The 19150-nt window shown below is 42.3% G+C and overlaps 1 long non-coding RNA gene across 1 annotated transcript; it reads left to right on the top strand.

Moving 5' to 3' along the window:
• The first annotated feature begins 5920 nt into the window (after positions 1 to 5920).
• Positions 5921 to 13080, top strand: LOC137167600 (uncharacterized). The gene is made up of 5 exons (XR_010924135.1): positions 5921 to 6574; positions 7971 to 7991; positions 8777 to 8797; positions 10183 to 10203; positions 13060 to 13080. It is a non-coding gene; the product is annotated as an uncharacterized lncRNA (long non-coding RNA).
• The last annotated feature ends 6070 nt before the right edge of the window (positions 13081 to 19150 follow it).

Raw genomic sequence — 19150 nt, 5'->3', positions numbered from 1 at the left:
TCAAACACACTGCATTAGATAAAACAGTCAAACAAGTTTATTAACTACACAGGGATAGATTTTAAGTGAGTACAAGTCATGAGGCATAAAAGGTGGAAATGGTTACAAGAATAATAAAAACACAACACTTATTTGTGTCTAATTTAATAAACTATATTAGATTTAAAGAAAACATCTCACCACGTTTCCATCAATGTTACTGACCAAACCCTTTAAGTCAGGAGCCCCCTGAGTCCAAAGGCTGTTTTCCTTTGTCTTGATAGTAAGCTTCGGCTTGACAAAACCCTCGCTGGGATTATTTATCTGAGGTTAGTCCTGCTTTGAGCAGAGGGTTGGACTAGATGACACCCTGAGGTCCCTTCCAACTCTATGATTCTATGATTATTCAGTGCAAGACCAGAGACTGACAGGGAAAGTGGGGGCTGGGAGGGGAGGGGTGCTTGCCCCTTCTTTTTATAGATCCAGTCCCCCTCTTGAAAAGTATTTCCAGCTGGGAACAAGGAGACAGAGTCTGTTTGGAAGGATATTCCCTGCTTTTTTTTCCCCCCACTTGTTTGAGCTTCCTTTAATTTTCCTCCCTGCTCCATCACTCCATTTACTGCTTATATGCACATTAAGGCAGCACACATTCTTTTTTTAACAACAGACATGTTTGCTGACTTCTGCTTGGGCAGGGATGTGCAGTTTGGAACATGTGTTAATAGCATCATATAGGAGAATCTTATAACCTTACATAAAATGTTGCGACGCATATTTTATCAGGTCAATATTGACCAGCAAAGAATGAGTTTACAAAGCCTACCTTATACAAAGATTATTTCAATAGGGTGTAGGGTGTGAATAGAGATGTATTCCCTCACAGTGCACATAACAGTCTCATGCAGCAGCTCTGTGTAGGCTTCTCTGTCGACTGCACACCCTGAAAACAGCAAGCACAGCAATAAGGAACATTCCCCCTCTCTCATGCATGCACACACAAATACATTTGAGAGAATCAGAATCCCACATCAGTACAGGGAAAGGAGAGCATAGTCAGTTCTGCTGTTGGGGGTTGGAGAAGCAGAGCTGAGGACATGGTAAGGGCAGGGGCTCATATATCAGGGTTTCAGGGCAGGAGTTCACTAGGCAGTTGGTAGGACACAGGGACAAAAGTGTCAAAAGGCAGCAGGTCAGCACCTGCCCATGCTGGATCTGTACAAGTTGGTACAACACAGGGAAAGGAGGGGCAGGAAAGGGAGGCCAAAGATCAAAAGAAGAGTCTCCCTCCATTTAAGAATCTATGAATTTCAGAATCTCTGAAACTATGATATCGTTCCTCACTGAGACACAGGCCACACAAAAGTTCAGGCTCACCCTGAAGCCATCCAGCACCACTGTAATGAGCTGGACAGGGAACAGGAGAAGCAGGCACAGATTAGCTGTGCCCTGTCCCTGACATGCAGAGACTCAGCATCTGCGTCACGGACCTTTCAAAGGACGACCATGGGCACTGCAGTCATGAGGCATTCCACTGTTTGCATAAGCCTAGGAGCTTCCTAAACAGCTGTGATGTTCAGGGTCCCAGTGGACCTCGACCTCTCTGCTGACTGCTCCAGCATGTGCCCCAAATGCTCCTTATAACTGCATATATATATGTGTGGAGAGAGGGAAAGACAACCTCATTTCAGCTGGAAGAAGTCAGATCAAGAACTGAAAGAGTCCTGGAGTATGTCCTCCCCTCCAGCACCTAGCAGGTGTCTCCCCAGGGCAGGTGAAAGCACATTGCTGGGGCTGTGAGAGGACAGCTCACATGGCCGTTGCCCAGGTTGCATATTTTCTGTGGATCAAAGAATGATCATTCCAACTCCATGGGTGTCAATCCGGAAGGAAGGAAATTTACAAAGTGAAATCTCAGATGTTGCTGCATGTCTGTGGCTCTGTCTATTTCTGGACAGGGGCTGTGGCCAGGGATAGGCAGTTAGTACAGGGGAGAGATGGGGAACTTGACTGGGAGGGGTCAGATTGAATGATTTCTTACTCTGGGAAACTAAGTCATTATCTCAATTTTTACACTAAAATAAACTCCTATTTAAAATAAAATCATGGTTTTTTTCTTTTTTTAGATTATTTGATTGATCAACTAGGTAAGTCCTCACTGGTTTCTCACTCTGGGAAACTAAATTATGCTCTCAGGTTGTATATTAAGACAAGTTTCTCTATTGAAAAGTTCATTTTTGTCTTTCTCCGCTAAACCATGGTGCCAAATGGGTAACTCAAAGTGGGTTGTGTGTACGAAGAACACCCACAGCTACAGAAAGAGGAGAGCTAGGATCAGGGGAGTTAGGAAAAAGTGAAGCTGTGGAGTGCAGAAATTATGTGTGGGGGGGGCGAAGGCGATGAGTGGGTGGGATAGCTGTGAGGTTGGGAAGCACAAAATGAACGGAGGTGAGGCTGGGAGGGAGCACAGAATGCATTATTTTGATTTTGGGGAGAACCTGGAAGTTCTGCACCCTCAGATAGCCCTTTACAGCAACCAATCTGCAAAATCTGATCTCAGCTGGGTATTCCATCAAGTGCTCCTGCAGCAGGGGACAAAATCATCTTACTCACTATAAATATATGAGAGTTAGCAACACTGCATTGGTGTTGCACCACAGCATTGGTGATGGCACGGGGGAGTTCAGAAACCAGAAGACAGGCCAAAATTAGCTTTATTATTATTATTATTAATAATATCATGATTTTGGGTTGGTTTTATTTGTGATTTTTGAACTTTTTTGGTAGGCAATGCCATATTACTTTGATATGTCTACATTATTGTGTGTAATAATAGGATAGTGTCCCTTTAAATTCTCTGTGAGCCCTCTGATGCTTCTCACCTTGTTCTATAATTTTGAAGCATCCACAAACCACTAAGGACAGCAATATGTGTTAATGTAGGTATTGCTTGCTTCTTGATATTTAATAAATAGATCCAGAGGGGTAGCTGTATTAGTCTGTATACAGCAAACACAACAAGAGTCCTGTAGCACCTTAAAGACTAACAAATTTCTACGGGCATAAGCTTTTGTGGGCTGCAACCCACTCCATCAGATTCATGAAGTCATGCAGATGAGGTATTCAGAGAGAATAATGTGCTTAAGTACCTTCCTGAATCAGGAGGAGACTTGTATCTGAAAATGACTTTCTGTGACGATAACAGAAAAATTACAGTTGAGCTGAACAGTCCACCAAATTATCCTGTTTGCTGGCACAGTCACAGAAAGTGTGCACACGAAGCATAAATGCAGTCGGCGTGAACTTTTGTACAATCTCAACTGAATGTTTGTTAATAATTCTCATTCATCATTATTCCATTCATCTGCAATAGACTGTTGGGTTGACCATGCCTATCAGTATTCACTGAGACAGTCCAGTGGTGAAGAGTTTAGCACTGAATAGCTCCCTCCATATAACTGCATAACAAGCCAATTTTTTTGCTTCTGTATTGGCATAAGCAACTTGCCATTTGGAAATTGAATTTGATCCTGGAATTATTGATGGAGCAGTCATTGAACCAATGGTTTCTATATCAATGTGTTTAATTACAGCGGCTTTTCTTGTGACAATCATTTCTGCCAGAAGGCTCCATAAATGGAATGCTTTATTGGTTAAAACAAAGAAGAAGAAAAAACCATCTACTTTTTTTTCACCAATGTATATGCCTCCAATACCAATGTATTCACCTCCTCTTGAGATGCTGCATTGAGTTGCTTGGCCTTCCAGCCTGCTGTATTCTTTAGATTCTTTCATACCCTCTCTAACTCCTTATTCTTCTGGATTTGGACTGTTTGTTAATTCCCAGTAGACTTCCATAGTCATGGATTCACTGTATCAAAATAGGCAATTCTCTTCTTATTTCCCAATTTGTCTTCAGAGACAATGAAAGTCGTATGTCTAAATTTTTAGCCACTCTTTGTACATATTTTATTAATTTTGGCATTTGAAAGTACTGGAAATTATCTCTGGGGTTTCTGACAGTCTGAGATTCTTTAGGGAGAACTATTCAGTGTCACATCTTAGTTCTCAGCAGTGAGTTGCCTCTGTGAGTGTAGTAGGGAGTGGTCAACCGAACCGTCAGTTCCAGACAAAAGGATTCATTGTTGTAAGAGGACAGATTTACAGGTAAGAACATGTTGTGTACATTTTGCAGTATTTACTCAGCTCCAGTCTACTCACAAGAAAGCTATTCCTCACTCTAACATACACTTTTTTATATGATCACATTCAAGTCCATTCTGATGTCTGTGCCTAAGAATCCCCTCTGTAAAATGAGGATACAATTTCTCACTTATCTTTATAAAGCGCATAGCTAGAAGAATACTATCAACACAGACCAAAATCTTTCTGAATATAGACAGTGTCTAATATCGTTGCAGAATGTCACATGCAAATTATACTTAAATGTCTGAAAACCAGGAAATACAGTTAAGGTTCACACTGGCACCATAGACCTCACAAATGGATGTATATGGATTGTAGAGCACTTAGAAAAATCACCTTTTAAACACTATACTCATCTCGAATATAACTATTTTGGAACCAATGTGCCTCCATTTTAGAAGCGTAAGGTGATAATGTTTTTGAATTACCTAGTAAAAATCCTCAAAGTATTATATATCATTTAGGACAATTTCTAGTTGATAAACTCAGTTACGTTTTATAATGACACAGTTTGGATAAAGCAATGTGCTGACACTTAGATGTGTTTCTATTTTTCAGGATCTGTCAAGATGGGAAGGGGTAAGTTTACATGGACTTTTCAACTGTTTAATTTAGAGAAGATCTACAGGATATACATATATTTATTGTCTTTTTCAGAATGTTTACATAGGCCTGCCCACATATATGTCTGTAGCATCTTAGGTTTGAATGAGCCCAGTCTGATCCCCTTAACAGAATCACATATGTCTTAATCCAACAGAGTACCATTGAGTATAGCTCAAACATTGGGTTTTAAAATCAATAACTTAATTTTGTTTAGAGGACTAAAGGTCAGTTTTAGAAACCTAACTCCCATTGAAATCAATGGGAGATAAGCAGTTTGATATCTTTTAAAATCTGGCCTAGTTAACTACTAGTTAATCACAGGTACATATCAAGCTGTGGATTTAATGAAGAAATGCTGTGAGCTTAAAGTATGATAGTGTGTTATAATGGTTGATTGCACTGGAACCTATTTCTCGGGACATATGGATTGTAATAAAAATCAATTACATTTTGTTAGTATGCAGTTTGCATAAAACACTGTGCAAGTATTTACAGAGCTGTTTTTCTTTTCCAGCATCTTGCAAGAAACTAATGAGTAAGTCTCTGCCTGGAAATTTCAAAAGGTTCACTCTCTCTCTCTCTCTCTCTCTCTCACACACACACACACACACACACATAGAGGAGGTGGACAGTACAAACGTTAACTGTATTTTCTGGAATCCTTACATCCTGTCCTCTGAAGTGTATGGAAACAGTTTGACTATGAAGCAAAGTAAGGATCTAATCTTGGAAAATCATCTACACTCAGGCCCCAGTTCTCCATTCTGGCACACAGTGTATCCTGCCCTGGACTTGCTATGGGATGGTAAGGAAGGAAATGGTGAATTAAAGCCATTTTTGTTCCTGCTGGTATTCTGGATCCAGCCCTGGCACTGAAAACAGCTCCCTGAAAACTGGTCTTACCTACTGTCAGTTGCTCTTGCTCCCAGGAATAGCCGGAGTGTAGTCCCTCTCCGTCACCCCCGTGACATACACTTTTACTTGGAACCAGAGCCAGACTTACATGTGGGTGCCATGGTCAGGGGGACAAAGTGGTGAAGAGGCAAGTAGCAGGGCGGGCCAGGGGTGCAAGACCACGGATGGAAGCTCAGGTCTTATTAGGTTCTTAAGCCCCCTCCTGGCTGGCTCTTCAAGAGCATTAAGGCTGCCCCTCAATGCTCTCATGGGGCAGCTGAAGAGCCAAATACGGCTTCTCAGAGTGGGTCGAGTAGGGCATGGGCAGCAAGTGAAGAGCCCATTCCTTGTTCCACTCACACCATCCGCCCTTATCTGGGGTTACGCTCCCTGCATCAATGGAGGATCAGGGAAAGGATTCTTCACACCCTAGAACAGCCTTCATGGGGTCCAGGGATAATCAGGATGCAATTAGGGGAGGAAGAAAGTGTCTCTCCTCTCCTGTTCTCCACCTATTGGCCTTTTGTTGCTCCCTGATACAGTATTTCTCCCCATCCCTGTTAACCTTAATTATGAAGGGAACATAGAAACTCCATAGTTAAGAATGGATGAAGATTTTCTCTTTCACAGGATCTTTATGCTCCTTTCTTTTCAGGAAAAAGTTGTATGCAAAAAGAAGACATCTCACCTGATCAATGAAATATCCCAGTGTTTTACCTGTACTTGATCGATCATAGCAGATTGCTTCCAATACTCCCTTGCATTGATTTTCCAAATAGCTTGTTTCATATACAACTTCCACAGAAATCCTTAGCTACTCGATGTATGGACAAAAATATTCACACCCTGAAATGTTTCCTTCTTTTTGCAGAGGAAGTGGAAAAGAGAAACGGTAAGTCTACACAGATGTTTTAAAACTTCCCTCACTAATAACAATGCAGGGCTCTTTGCTGTATACATCCTATAATATTTCACTTCACCACCCATTCCTTTTCGCACATGGTACCCTGAGACACCAGGATTGTTTCCAAATTCGCAGTGGAATAACTGATGAATTATTTCACTTCATGAAGAGGTAGAAGGCTGTATTTCTCAACCTTTGCATGGGATCAGACAATAGAGAGGCCAGAATTCATACCATAATCTGAATCTACTGTTCATGAATGAAAATTATTTTTTTACTTGAGTTAATTTTGTTACTAAGACATACACCACCACGGTTGGATTTTAAATTTTGTTATTATTGCTTCCCCTTTTGAACTGAGCAGATAGTCAGAGTTTAATGCCCTTGGGATGTTCCAGATGGGAATAGAAATTGACAATGGAGTCTGATATTTTCTTTGATGGTATCTTGTTTATTTACAAGGAATACACAAAGTCCTACTTCTCCAAATGCAGGAAGAAACAAAAAGAGGAGACAGTTCCTTTGTTCACTGTTCCCGGCCTGCCTTTCCAGCCAGCACTCTGAATGGAGAAAGCTTTATCTCAGGGCCACTTTACTGTGTTTCTAGGCACTGTTTGTTTGGCTTTCTCTGTCTGCCTTTGTCTTACTTGCTGTGACTCTCTCTGCTTCTGCTTCTATTGTCTCTGTCTCGCTAACGCAGTAACACACCAACTCTCTGCCCACAAAGTCCAAATTACTTGGTACACTCGCGTACTCCCTGCAGTTTAGGTGTGGCTGCTTCTCATGGCCATTTTAAATGAGGGCTGGAGGTCACACAGTTAAAGTAAATTTAACAAAACCCACTTACCACTATGAAACTGATAGCTTAGTACAATTTCATGTGTAATATGATTTTAGCCCAGCTTTTGAAGAGTATTGTATAATTAGACAGTCACTGGAGAAAAGGGACTGGAACCTGGGTCTCCTTTTCCTAGGTGAGTACCCTAACCAGTGGGCTACAGAATCCGGCAGTCCTGTTAGGTAACCATTTCCTCTATGCTTAGAACCCTGGTCTGGAAACACAGCACTTTCTAATCCAGTCAACATCCATTCTCCCATCATGCTGTGTCTATAATACTGTAGCCAGGCACAATGCTAACTGTCAAGACTGGAAGCCTATGACTCAGGTGGGTTCTAATATTTTTAGCATGTCCTAGCCTCAGCTTCAGGGACCTCACAGGATGGAGAACACTCAGGGGACTAGGAGTAAACCTGACACACCGCTTTGGAAAATACTCTCAGCACCCAACCCAGTTTTGCACCGTACTGTGAGTGCACAGCTGAACGTTTTTGCCCATGCAAAGTGCATTTGTAGAAAATTTGACTTTACGTATTTATTTTCCAGATATTCCTGAGGACAAAAAAAGTGAGTTCCTATTAATATCTGAAAGGTGGCTTTCAAACTGATCAACAGAGGAGACTAGAAAATTGGGGAATTTTAAATATGAATCCTAATGTGGTAGCCATGAAATGTCAATACTAAACATTCAAAGTTAGCACCAATTGTTGGGGGCAGAAACTGTTTCCATCTGACAGCGATAGGGTGGCTAATAGAAAGTGTAGTTCACAGGATGAGTCCAGCTCATGCAGAAAAGTATTCACCTCTCGTATCACACCCCAGCCCACCATCACAACTGGCCATATACATATATGTATCTATACATATACATTCCATGTAAAGATAGTCACACACAGACTCACAAGAAAAGCCAAGGGCTGAATGGGCCGTGGATACTGTACTGCCCTGAAACATGTAGCGGGTGTCTCCCTGGGCAGGGCTAAGGCACTCCATGGTGGGACTATAAAAGGGCAACTTAAATGTCTCATCATCTTTCCACTCCACTAGTTTCTCTGTAGGATGTTAAACAGAAGCTACTAAAGTTAGACATTTTTCAATCAGCACGTCCAGATAACTTGCATCCAAGAGTTTTTAAAGAGCTTAAGACAAAATTCTCCTAAAATTCTCATTCTCTTAAGACAAAAATTAGAAAGTATTTGAATGTCCTTGGTTGTTATACACCTTCAGATTTAGGAGATTGTTTAGTTAATACTATTAACTAGATTTGGGGCTTATACAGTTTTGAGTAAACAAGATGTTTACTCAATGTAAACACATTTAAATTATTCTGTTTCTCTCTCTCTCTTCTTTAGACTCATTGCTGGAAAAAATACGTAAGTTTACCTTAATATTGAAGATATTTCACTAAAATACAGAAGATTTAGCCCATATAAATATACAAATTCTATTTTTCAAAATTGCATATATCATCCCCTCCTCAGAAAAATTTGGAAACATCTTGGTTTTGAAACATCCTCATGATTGACCATGCAAACAGATGTGTAGTCACACCCTTGCTGCTAACTGGAACTCTATTGAATGAGATTCCACACACAAGGAAGGGTGTGCAAATTTGGAACCTCTTGCATTAAGTCAACCAGGAGAGATGATAAAGCCATAGATTTTAGTACAGAACCACCCCACAATTCATCAAGGAGATACTGAAGGCTGACATCCATTTTATGGTATAGATAGTCATAAGAGTCTACTCAGTTTCTTCAGACATATGTAATGTCATATTTTTAGTGGTTCAGTACTGCTGTGTGCTCTTTTCCTGTGTCCATGCTCTCTAGAAAATATAGTTCTTCAGTTAAAATACGTTGCAGGAATGTTACACTGACAACATTGTAATCTGAAATGTTATCAGAGAAAATGCAACAATTTCTGAATAATTATATTAGTGAGAGTTACAGTAAATGAATTCATCCACAACTCTATGGATCTGTACAATATTTTATAAAGCATACAGTAGGGAAAAAACATCAAACATAAGAAATCATCCCAATTGCTCCTCGCCCCTGCACTCCACTTCCAAGTTCACCCTAACACCCGATACGACCTACTAACTCCTCTTCCCCAGAGAAATGCCTGAAATAAAAAGTGAAGTTTCCATATGTCTTTAATATCAACAATTCTGGGCTTTGATGGATGGAAAGGGAAGCAACTTCTGAAGCTGAGAGGCCATCACTGAAAATGACCAGTCTCCAGCCCCTTCCTTATTAAATCCAGGCAACTGTTAGCTCAGCATTTCATATGGTTACAACTGCTGGGGCACTGCCCTGGGAAAGAGATGATTTCTGAGGTTACTCAAAATCTAAATTATGTTAAGGGTCTGTTGAGCTAACCCAACACCTTGAATTGCACATAGATGTTTTTTTCCTTGAGATGAGACTGAAGCATATGACCGGTTACATGCCCTCTTGCACTGTGAGAGCCTTCAGAATCTGCTCTGGACACTCAGGCTCAGTCTCATTTCTGTTAAATCAATTTATTTTCAAGTCAAATGCAAAAGGGGAAACAGAAATTTTCATACCTGAGCAGATGGCTGGCTAAGATGATCCAGATTTGAGCCAACATCCCTTCCATGCAATTGATGATCTATCTACAGGCATCCCCTCAGTAACTGCTCGCTGCCCATGAGACTCCAGAGTAGAAAGCTTGTATCTGTATGAAATCTTTAAAGTATGCACACAGTGAAATGATTCTTTTTGTTTGACAGGTAAAGTTGACAAAGAAAAGGGTAAGTTTTAATTTATATTGCTTAGTTGCACTGTCAGAACCAAACACTGCCTTTATCTTCATCTTCCCCAATCTAGAAACTTCAATGGAGTTGCATTCTTGAGGGACAGATTTTGGGCCGGAGCTCACAGCTGCACTGGAGTATGCGGGATCTGCCATGTCAGACCCAGTTCAGCCTCTCTGTCCTGCTGCATTCCATAGGGAGGTGGGGTTCTGATTCTGAAGACACAAGGCCTGCCAGCTGGCAAGAAGGAGGAGAAACCTCGACCCTCGGGAGCAGAGAGAGACCCTGGGAGCGAAGAAGGGAAATGCTCATGAGTGGGCAGTATATTTCAAAGAAGGGAGAAGAGAGGGAGCTGCTGGGCCAGGCTAGTACATTGATAAAGAAAGGAGGGAGCAGGGCCAGCCTTGAGCTCTTTCTCCTTCTTCCTCCCTGTCATCCCCAGGGTTCTGATGGCTGCTTCACGTGCTCAGGCGCTAGTTGAGTCAGACACATAGCTAATGCCAGGAGGTGTTTGTGACATACTGGGTGCAGTTCAGACCAGTGGGGCCGGTATCACCCCTAACCTGCAACCTTGGGTGCCTTACAATGCCTTGCTGACATAGTTCCAGCATGTAAGCCACACCTTGTGTGTCTGTGTGTAACTGCAGCCTGCCAGATACACCCTGGCTCTCACCAGGCTTGCTTATACTGCAGGGAGACCCCAACACACCCCTAGTCACAGATCTTCACACAGAAATGTATGTCCTGTACAGCCCAGCTGTCCCCTGGACAGTACAAATATATAAAGTTCATTATTCCTTTAAGGGAATATGTCAGCTTCTTATCTGAAACAGAGAAACCCAGACACTTCAGCTTAAACACACTGCATTAGATGAAACAGTCAAACAAGTTTATTAACGACAAAGGGATAGATTTTAAGTGGGTACAAGTCATGAGGCATAAAAGGTGGAAATTGTTACAAGAATAATAAAAACACAACACTTATTTGTGCCTAATTTAATAAACTATGTTAGATTGAAAGAAAACTTCTCACCACATGTTTCTATCAAGGTTACTGACCAAACCCTTTAGGTCAGGAGACTCCTGAGTCCAAAGGCTGTTTTCCTTTGTCTTCTTCAGTGCAATACCAGAGACTGACAGTGAAAGTCGGGGCTGGGAGTAGGGGAGGGGTGCTTGCCCCTTCTTTTTATAGATTCAGTCCCCCTCTTGAAAAATATTTCCAGCTGGGAATATTTCCAGAGTCTGTGTGGAAGGATATTCCCAGCTTTTTTTCCCCCACCTGTTCAAACTTCCTTTGATTTTCGTTCCTGTTTCATGACTCCATTTACTATTTAAATGCACATTAAGGCAAGCACATAATCCTTTGCTTATCACAGACATGTTTGCTGACTTCTGCTTGGGCAGGGCTATGCAGTTTGGAACACGTGTTAATAGCATCATATAGGGGAATCTTATGACCTTACATAAAATGTTGCCAAGCATATTTTATCAGGACAATATTGACCAGCAAAGCATGAGTTTTCAAATGATATTTTACAAGGCCTACCTTATACAAAGATTATTACAATAGGGCATAGGGTGTGAATAGAGATGTATTCCCTCACAGTGCCGCATAAGAGTCTCATGCAGCAGCCCTGTGTAGACTGCTCTGTCTACTGCACACCCTGAAAACAGGGAGCACAGCAAGAAGGAACATTCCCCCTCATTCATGCATGCACACACAAATACATTTGAGAGAGTCAGGATCCCACATCAGTACAGAGAAAGGGGAGGAGAGTCAGTTCTGCTGTTGGGGGTTGGAGAAGCAGAGCTGAGGATATGGTAAGGGCGGGGGCTCATATATCAGGGTTTCAGGGCAGGAGTTCACTAGGCGATTGGTAGGACACAGGGACAAAAGTATCAAAAGGCAGCAAGTCAGCACCTGTCCTTGCTGTATCTGTACAAATTAGTACAACACAGGGAAAGGAGGGTCAGGAAAGGGAGGCCTAAGATCAAAGGAAGAGCCTCTCTCCCTCCATTTCAAAATCTATGAACTTCAGAGTCTCTGAAACTATGATATTGTTCCTCACTGAGACACAGGCCACACAAAAGTGTAGGCTCACGCTGAAGCCATCCAGCACCACTCTGATGAGCTGGATGGGGAACATGAGAAGCCGACACAGATTAGCTGTGTCCTGTGCCTGACATGAAGAGACTCAGCATCTGTGTCACTGGGACCTTTCAAAGGACCACCATGGGCACTGCATTCATGAGGCATTCCTTCTTCTGCATGAGCCTAGGAGCTTCCTAAACCGCTGTGATGTTCAGGGTCCTACTGGACCTCGACCTCTCTGCTGACTGCTCCATCATGTGCCCCAAATGCTCCTTATAAGTGCATAAATATATGTATGTGGAGAGAGGGAAAGACAACCTCATTTCAGCCCTAAAAATTCAGATCAAGAACTGAAAGAGTCCTGCAGTATGTCCTCCCCTCCAACACCTAGCAGGTGTCTCCCCAGGGCAGGTGAAAGCACATTGGTGGGGCTGTGAGAGGACAGCTCATATGGCTGCTGCCTAAGTTGCATATTTTCTGTGGATCAAAGAATGATTATTCCAACTCCATGGGTGTCAATCCGGAAGGAAGGAAATTTACAAAATGAAATTTCAGATGTCGCTGCATGTCTGTGGCTCTGTCTATTTCTGGACAGGGGCTGCGGGCAGGGATAGACAGTTAGTACTGGGGAGAGATGGGGAACTTGACTGGGAGGGGTCAGATTGAATGATTTCTTACTCTGGGAAACAAAGCCATTATCTTAATTTGTATACTAAAATAAGTTCCTATTTAAAATAAAATCACATTCTTTTCTTTTTCAGGTGAATTGCTGGCTGAAATAGGTAAATCCTCACTGATTTTTCACTCTGGGAAACTAAGCTATTCTCTCAATTTGTACATTAAAACAAGTTCCTCTGTTGAAATGTTCACTTTTGTCTTTTTCAGCTAAACCATGGCACGAAATGGGTAAGTCCCCACTGATTTTTGTATCCTCCACTCACACAGAATAACACCATGGAAGTGATACCATACTTTATTTCTAGTACTCCCTGTGCACTAACCTATGTCACCCTCACACTGTATAACTTATTGTGGCTGTATGTCATGCTGACTACAGGCCTGGAACAGCACACCATCTGTACACTGCTTTAGTCTGTGCCTTGTGCCCAAGAACTGCTAGTGGGGTTGGTCCTTGTGTGTACAAAGAATACCCACAGTTGCAGAAGGAGCAGAGCTAGGGTCAGGGGAGTTGGGAAAAAGTGAGGCTGGGGAGTGCAGAAATGATGTGTGGGGGATGGGCACAGGTGATGAGGGGATGGGATAGCTGTGAGGTTGGGAAGCACAAAATGAATGGAGGTGAGGCTGGGAGTGAGCACGGTCTTGCTGAATCTGTGCATTTTGCCAAAACATCTTTTGGCTGAAAATTTTTGCCTAATTCTATTGCTGAGATTGTGGAAATTCTACTAAATCACCTGTCCCCAAAGCCACTGGTCATTGGAGTGTGTTTCTGTTTTTAAAAATGGAATCCAAACAAAAATGAAACCATTCCTGAATATGTGGTTGATTTAAGCATATTAATAGCAGATTGCAAATTTAGAGAGAGCTTAAATTTTGCATTAAGGGACCGGTTATCTATGCAAAGTAAAGTGTAACTTTTCTGTCGGGTGCCAATGGCAGCCACCTGAAGAGAGTTTAATCCGTCTAGGCATCCCTTTCTAAGCTAAATACAACTGTGCCTCAAGTCCCCACGGAGAGCTCTACTGATGTTTCTGGTTCCAGAAATTAAAATAAAACTGTCCTGCTCATCTTTATAGGCATTTCCTCCTCCCCATTCATAGGCACTCATTAGTCTTTTGCAGAAGGGAAAGTGGAAAACAGTCAAAAGAAACATGTATAAACTTACATTGAGCAACCCAAATCAGACATTAGTAATTTGATCAGTCCCCACTCCCATATAATAGATGGAGTTCTAGAACTTGAGATGCGTCACAGTGCTGGAGGACATTCGAGTGATGTGGACACTCAGATAGCAGCAGCTGTTCCTGTGTTTGGGCCCTTTAGTGGTTCCTGTAGGGACATTGCAATATCAAGCTTGCTTCAAAGCTGTGGATCTATGGAACCCTGTTTATATCAACTTTACTGCACAACAGTGAAATGCGGGCTCTGAGGAAGGCTGCAGATTGGCAGATTGACATTTTCAGTTCTTGTTATCTTTGTCAGCTGCTTCATATCAAGTGTCAGGACAGGATCAGCAATGAGGATATTCATAGTTGAACCTAGGAGCTGCTTCTTTCAGCACCAGTGTGGGTTTAGCAGCTTTCCAAATGGTTGCTGTATCATGGAAACCTGTGGTCAAATTACCCCAAATTTTGATCTCTAACCAAGCCAACTCCCCCAGAAAGGCAAAGCACAATTGGAGCTGCAGTTAGCAAGGGACATGAAAGGGAACAAGAAGGGTTTCTACAGGTATGTTACCAACAAGAGGAAGATTAGGGAAAGTGTTGGCCCCTTACAGAATGGGGGAGGAGACCTAGTGACAGAGGATGTGGAGAAAGCTGAGGTTCTCAGTGTCTTTTTTGCCTCTGTCTTCACAGACAAGGTCAGCTCCCAGACTACTGGACTGGGCAGCACAGAATGGGGAGGAGGTGAACATCCCTCAGTGCTGAAAGAACAGGTCCAAGACTATTTAGAAAGATTGGACATACACAAGTCCATGAGGCCAGATGCAATGCATCCTAAGGTGCTGAGGGAGTTAGCTGATGTGATTTCAGACCCTTTGGCTATTATCTTTGAAAGCTCGTGGCAATTGGGGGAGATCCCTGATGACTGGAAAAAGGCAAATATAGTGTCTGTCTTCAAGAAAGGGAAGAAAGAGGATCCAGGGAACTACAGACAGGTGAGCCTCACCTCAATCCCTGGAAAAACATGGAGCAGGTCCTCAAGGAATCCATTTTAAGGCACTTGGAAGAGAGGATGGTGATTAGGAACAGTCAACATGGATTCACCAAGGACAAGTCATGCCTGACCAACTTGATTGCCTTTTATGAAGAGGTGACGGTCTCTGTGGATGTGGGGAAAGCGATGGCCGTGATATACCTTGACTTTAGCAAAGCTTTTGATACATTCTCCCACAGAATTCTTATCAGTAAGTTAAAGAAATGTAGGTTGGATGAATGGACTATAAAATGGATAGAGAACTGCCTAGATCATCGGACTCAACAGGTAGTGATCAATGGCTCGATGTCTAGCAGGCAGCTGGTAACAAGCAGAGTGCCCCAGGGGTCGGTCCTGGGGCTGGTATTGTTCAACATCTTCATTAATGATCTGGAGGATGGAGTAGATTGCACCCTCAGCATGTTTGCAGATGACACTAAGCTACGGGGAGTGGTAGATACTCTGGAAAGTAGGGAAAGGATACAGAGGGACCTAGACAAATTGGAGGATTGGGCCAAAATAAATCTGATGAAGTTCAACAAGGACAAGTGCAGAGTCCTCCTCTTAAGATGGAAGAATCCCATGCACAGCTACAGACTGGGGATCGACGGGCTAGGCAGCAGGTCTGCAGAAAAGGACCTGGGGATTATAGTGGATAAGAAGCTGGATATGAGTCAGCAGTGTGCCCTGGTTGCCAAGAAGGATAATAGCATATTGGGCTGCATTAGTAGGAGCATTGCCAGCAGATTGAGGGAAGTGATTATTCCCCCCTATTTGGCATTGATGAGGCAGCATTTGGAGCTTTATGTCCAGTTTTGGGCCCCCCACTACAAAGAGGTTGTGGATAAGTTGGAGAGAGTCCAGTGGAGGGCAACAAAAATTATTAGGGGGCTGGAGCACAAGACTTATGAGGAGAGGTTGAGGGAGCTAAGTTTGTTTAGTCTGCAAAAGAGAAGAATGAGGGGGGATTTGATAGCAGCCTTTAACTACCTGAAAGGGGGCTCCAGGGAGGATGTAGCTAGGCTGTTCTCAATGGTAGTAGATGACAGAACAAGGAGCAATGGTCTCAAGTTGCATTGGGTGAGGTCTAGGTTGGATATTAGGAAAAAGTTTTTCACTAGGAGGGTGGTGAAACACTGGAATGGGTTCCCAAGGGAGGTGGTGGAATTTCCATCTTTAGAGGTTTTTAAGCTGAGGCTTGACAAAGCCCTGGCTGGGATGGTGTAGCTGAGGTTGGTCCTGCTTTGAGCAGGGGGTTGGACTAGATGACCTCCTGAGGTCCCTTCCAACTCTAATATTCTATGATTCTATGAGGGCCCTTCAAACTCTAATATTCTATGATTCTATATGGCACACCAAATTTCAAAGCACTCCAAGTAGCTAGGCAGATTCTGGGAGAGTTGAGCTGTAAACAGAAAGCTGGCCTACACCTTCACTACAGGAGACCTTGCGGTCTGCTACAATAAATAGTATCATGTTGTGTTTATACACTCTATGGAAGGCAATTCTTCTTAAAAGAAAATTTAGATACAAGAATATTTACTTATTAACAGCATTCTGATATTTACCACTGAAAACAAGAAATGTTTTATATAAATGTTGTTACACTCATTTCCTCTTGACTTTGTTGCACATTGACAGTCTATGTTTTGTTTGTTTGTCTAGACCGCCAAAAATGGAAAACAGGTCAGTTTGCATTGATTTTTCAACAGTTTCAAGCAAAACTATTGTTATACAAGAAAAACAGTCCCAAATATTTTTAATCCTGCTTGAACTTGAGTCTTTACCACTACATTGGTTAACAGGGATATGATATTGCTTAGTAGATGTATTTTCTACTAATTTATTGAAAGTGCCATTAGACAATCCATCAAATCTGGAAAAATATGCACTCACTGAAAATATTTCTTTTTATTGTGCAGATACACACAGAAATGAGTAAATTTTCATTCCTGTTAGAACAGTTACACTGGAAGGGGCAAATTCTACCCTTAGGTGATTCAAGGTCATGGAGGACAGGGATTGAAATCAATGAATCACGTGTGATTTCATCTCACCTGTGCTACCTCCAAAAATAGTCTATTACTCAGAAGTGTTTTAAGTGAAACACACAATGCAGTAATTAATGAGTGAATCGTTTCACAAGCTGAAGTTAATTAGAAGGGTTTATTAACATTATAGTGGAGAGATTGCATACTGATTTAGTAAATGAAAATTTTGCTGGTAAGAAAGAAAGAAATACTCCAAATTTGCTTAATATGTTTCTGTTCCTGCCTAACAGCTAGCGTTATCATAATTTGGTTAAAATCTGTTCAGTTTTTACCCCTATTGGTTGGGTAACACTGCACGTGTGGGAGTGGTGGACACTGCAATGTGTCTAGACCGGGTTGCAGTTTTGTGTACTCCACAGTGGGGTTTTGGAGTCTATGTGGCAGGGAGAAAGGCGGAGGGTGTCTCAGTGGTTCTGTAGGTCTGAAATGAATATAAGAGAATGAGCTCATGAGGCAACCAAATCAAAACTCCTCCCAACTTTCCACAAAAATATGTGAATTTTCAGCTAAAATATTTGTTTCTTTTTTATGTCAAATCAACATTTTCTCTGCAGGGGGAGAAGGTGCTTTATGGGAGTGATGAGCTTTTAACAGAGTGAATCCTTCTGGAATTGGAAATTTGTCTGTGTCACTAATTTTCAAACTATTTTGTTGGATTAGGCTGGTAATTGTAGAAAGGTGCATTCTTCACACATGCTTAATCCTTTCTGTCAGCATTAATGTGGACAAATTAGAAAGAGTCCAGGGGAGAACAACAAAACTAATAAAAGATTTAGAAAATCTGACCTATAAGGAAAGATCAAAAAAATTGGGCACATTTAATCATGAGGAAAAAAGACTGAGGGGGAACCTGATAAAAGACTCGAATATGCTAAGGGCTTTTATAAAGAGGACAGTGATCTACTGTACTCCATGTCCACGGAAGGAAGGGCAAGAAGTAATGGGCTTACTCTGCACCAAGGGAGATTCGGGTTAGATATAAGGAAAAACTTTCTAACTACAAGGATAGTTAAGCTCTGGAACAGGCTGCCAAGGGAGGTTGTGGAATCCCCAGCATTGGAGGTTTTTTAAGAGCAGGTTGGACAACCACCTGTCAGGATTGTCTAGGTTTACTTGGTCCTGCCTCAGCACAGGGAGCTGGACTAGATGACCTCTTGATGTCCATTCCAGCCCGATATTTCTATGATTCAATGATTAGATGTTAACATGTGGCAATAGCCTGGCCTGCCATGTGACAGGGTCCGACTTTCAGGAGCATTAAAGCTCGTAGGGATTTAGGGAAACTCCAGTTTATGCACCAATGTGTTGGCTACAGCGAAGGTGTAAGAGATTCGACCCCATGTAAGAGGTACAAAAGAAGGGGTGCGGGGCTCAGTTCTGAATTTCTGCAGTTTTTAGTTGGCCCAATCCATTGCCCCCTCACTGAGGGTACTCTAGTTACAACAGCTGCCATTGGCTCCACAGGACTGACGCAGCAGTTAGGGATTGGTGGGGATAACAAACAGCTGGCCATGCTTCAGCTGCCATGAGCACACTCCCTAGTGAAACAGCCAAGGGACAGGAATGGTGTAGCAGACACGATGCTGGCTCTGGGCTATCACAGGATCCATCTGCAATGGGATGATGCTCCTGTTGTCACCAAGGCTCAGCACAAAGGAGCGCACCACATGGGAGAATCTGGGCCTTCGATGGGAATCTCCAGAATGGCCCCATTTGGCAAAAGTCATTGACCCAGGACCAGTTTTGTTTAAGAGACATAAGACTGAGGATACCAGGTCTTATTGTTTCCTGATCTTTCTGTTTCCTTTCACTCCAGTGGGAACTGGAGCTGGCCATTACAGAGATCTAAGAGGTGGGGAAGAGAGGGGCTGTGGCAATTGAAAAATTCATAACAACATTAGACTTTTCTGATCTTGTTACTGCTTTT

Source organism: Emydura macquarii, unplaced genomic scaffold (genome assembly GCF_026122565.2).
Source record: "Emydura macquarii macquarii isolate MOO-44397 ecotype Brisbane River unplaced genomic scaffold, CSIRO-AGI_Emac_v2 contig_2945, whole genome shotgun sequence".
Classification (NCBI taxonomy): domain Eukaryota; kingdom Metazoa; phylum Chordata; order Testudines; family Chelidae; genus Emydura; species Emydura macquarii.
The sequence above is the reverse complement of the archived record's forward strand: the minus strand, read 5'-3'. Positions and strand labels throughout refer to the sequence as shown.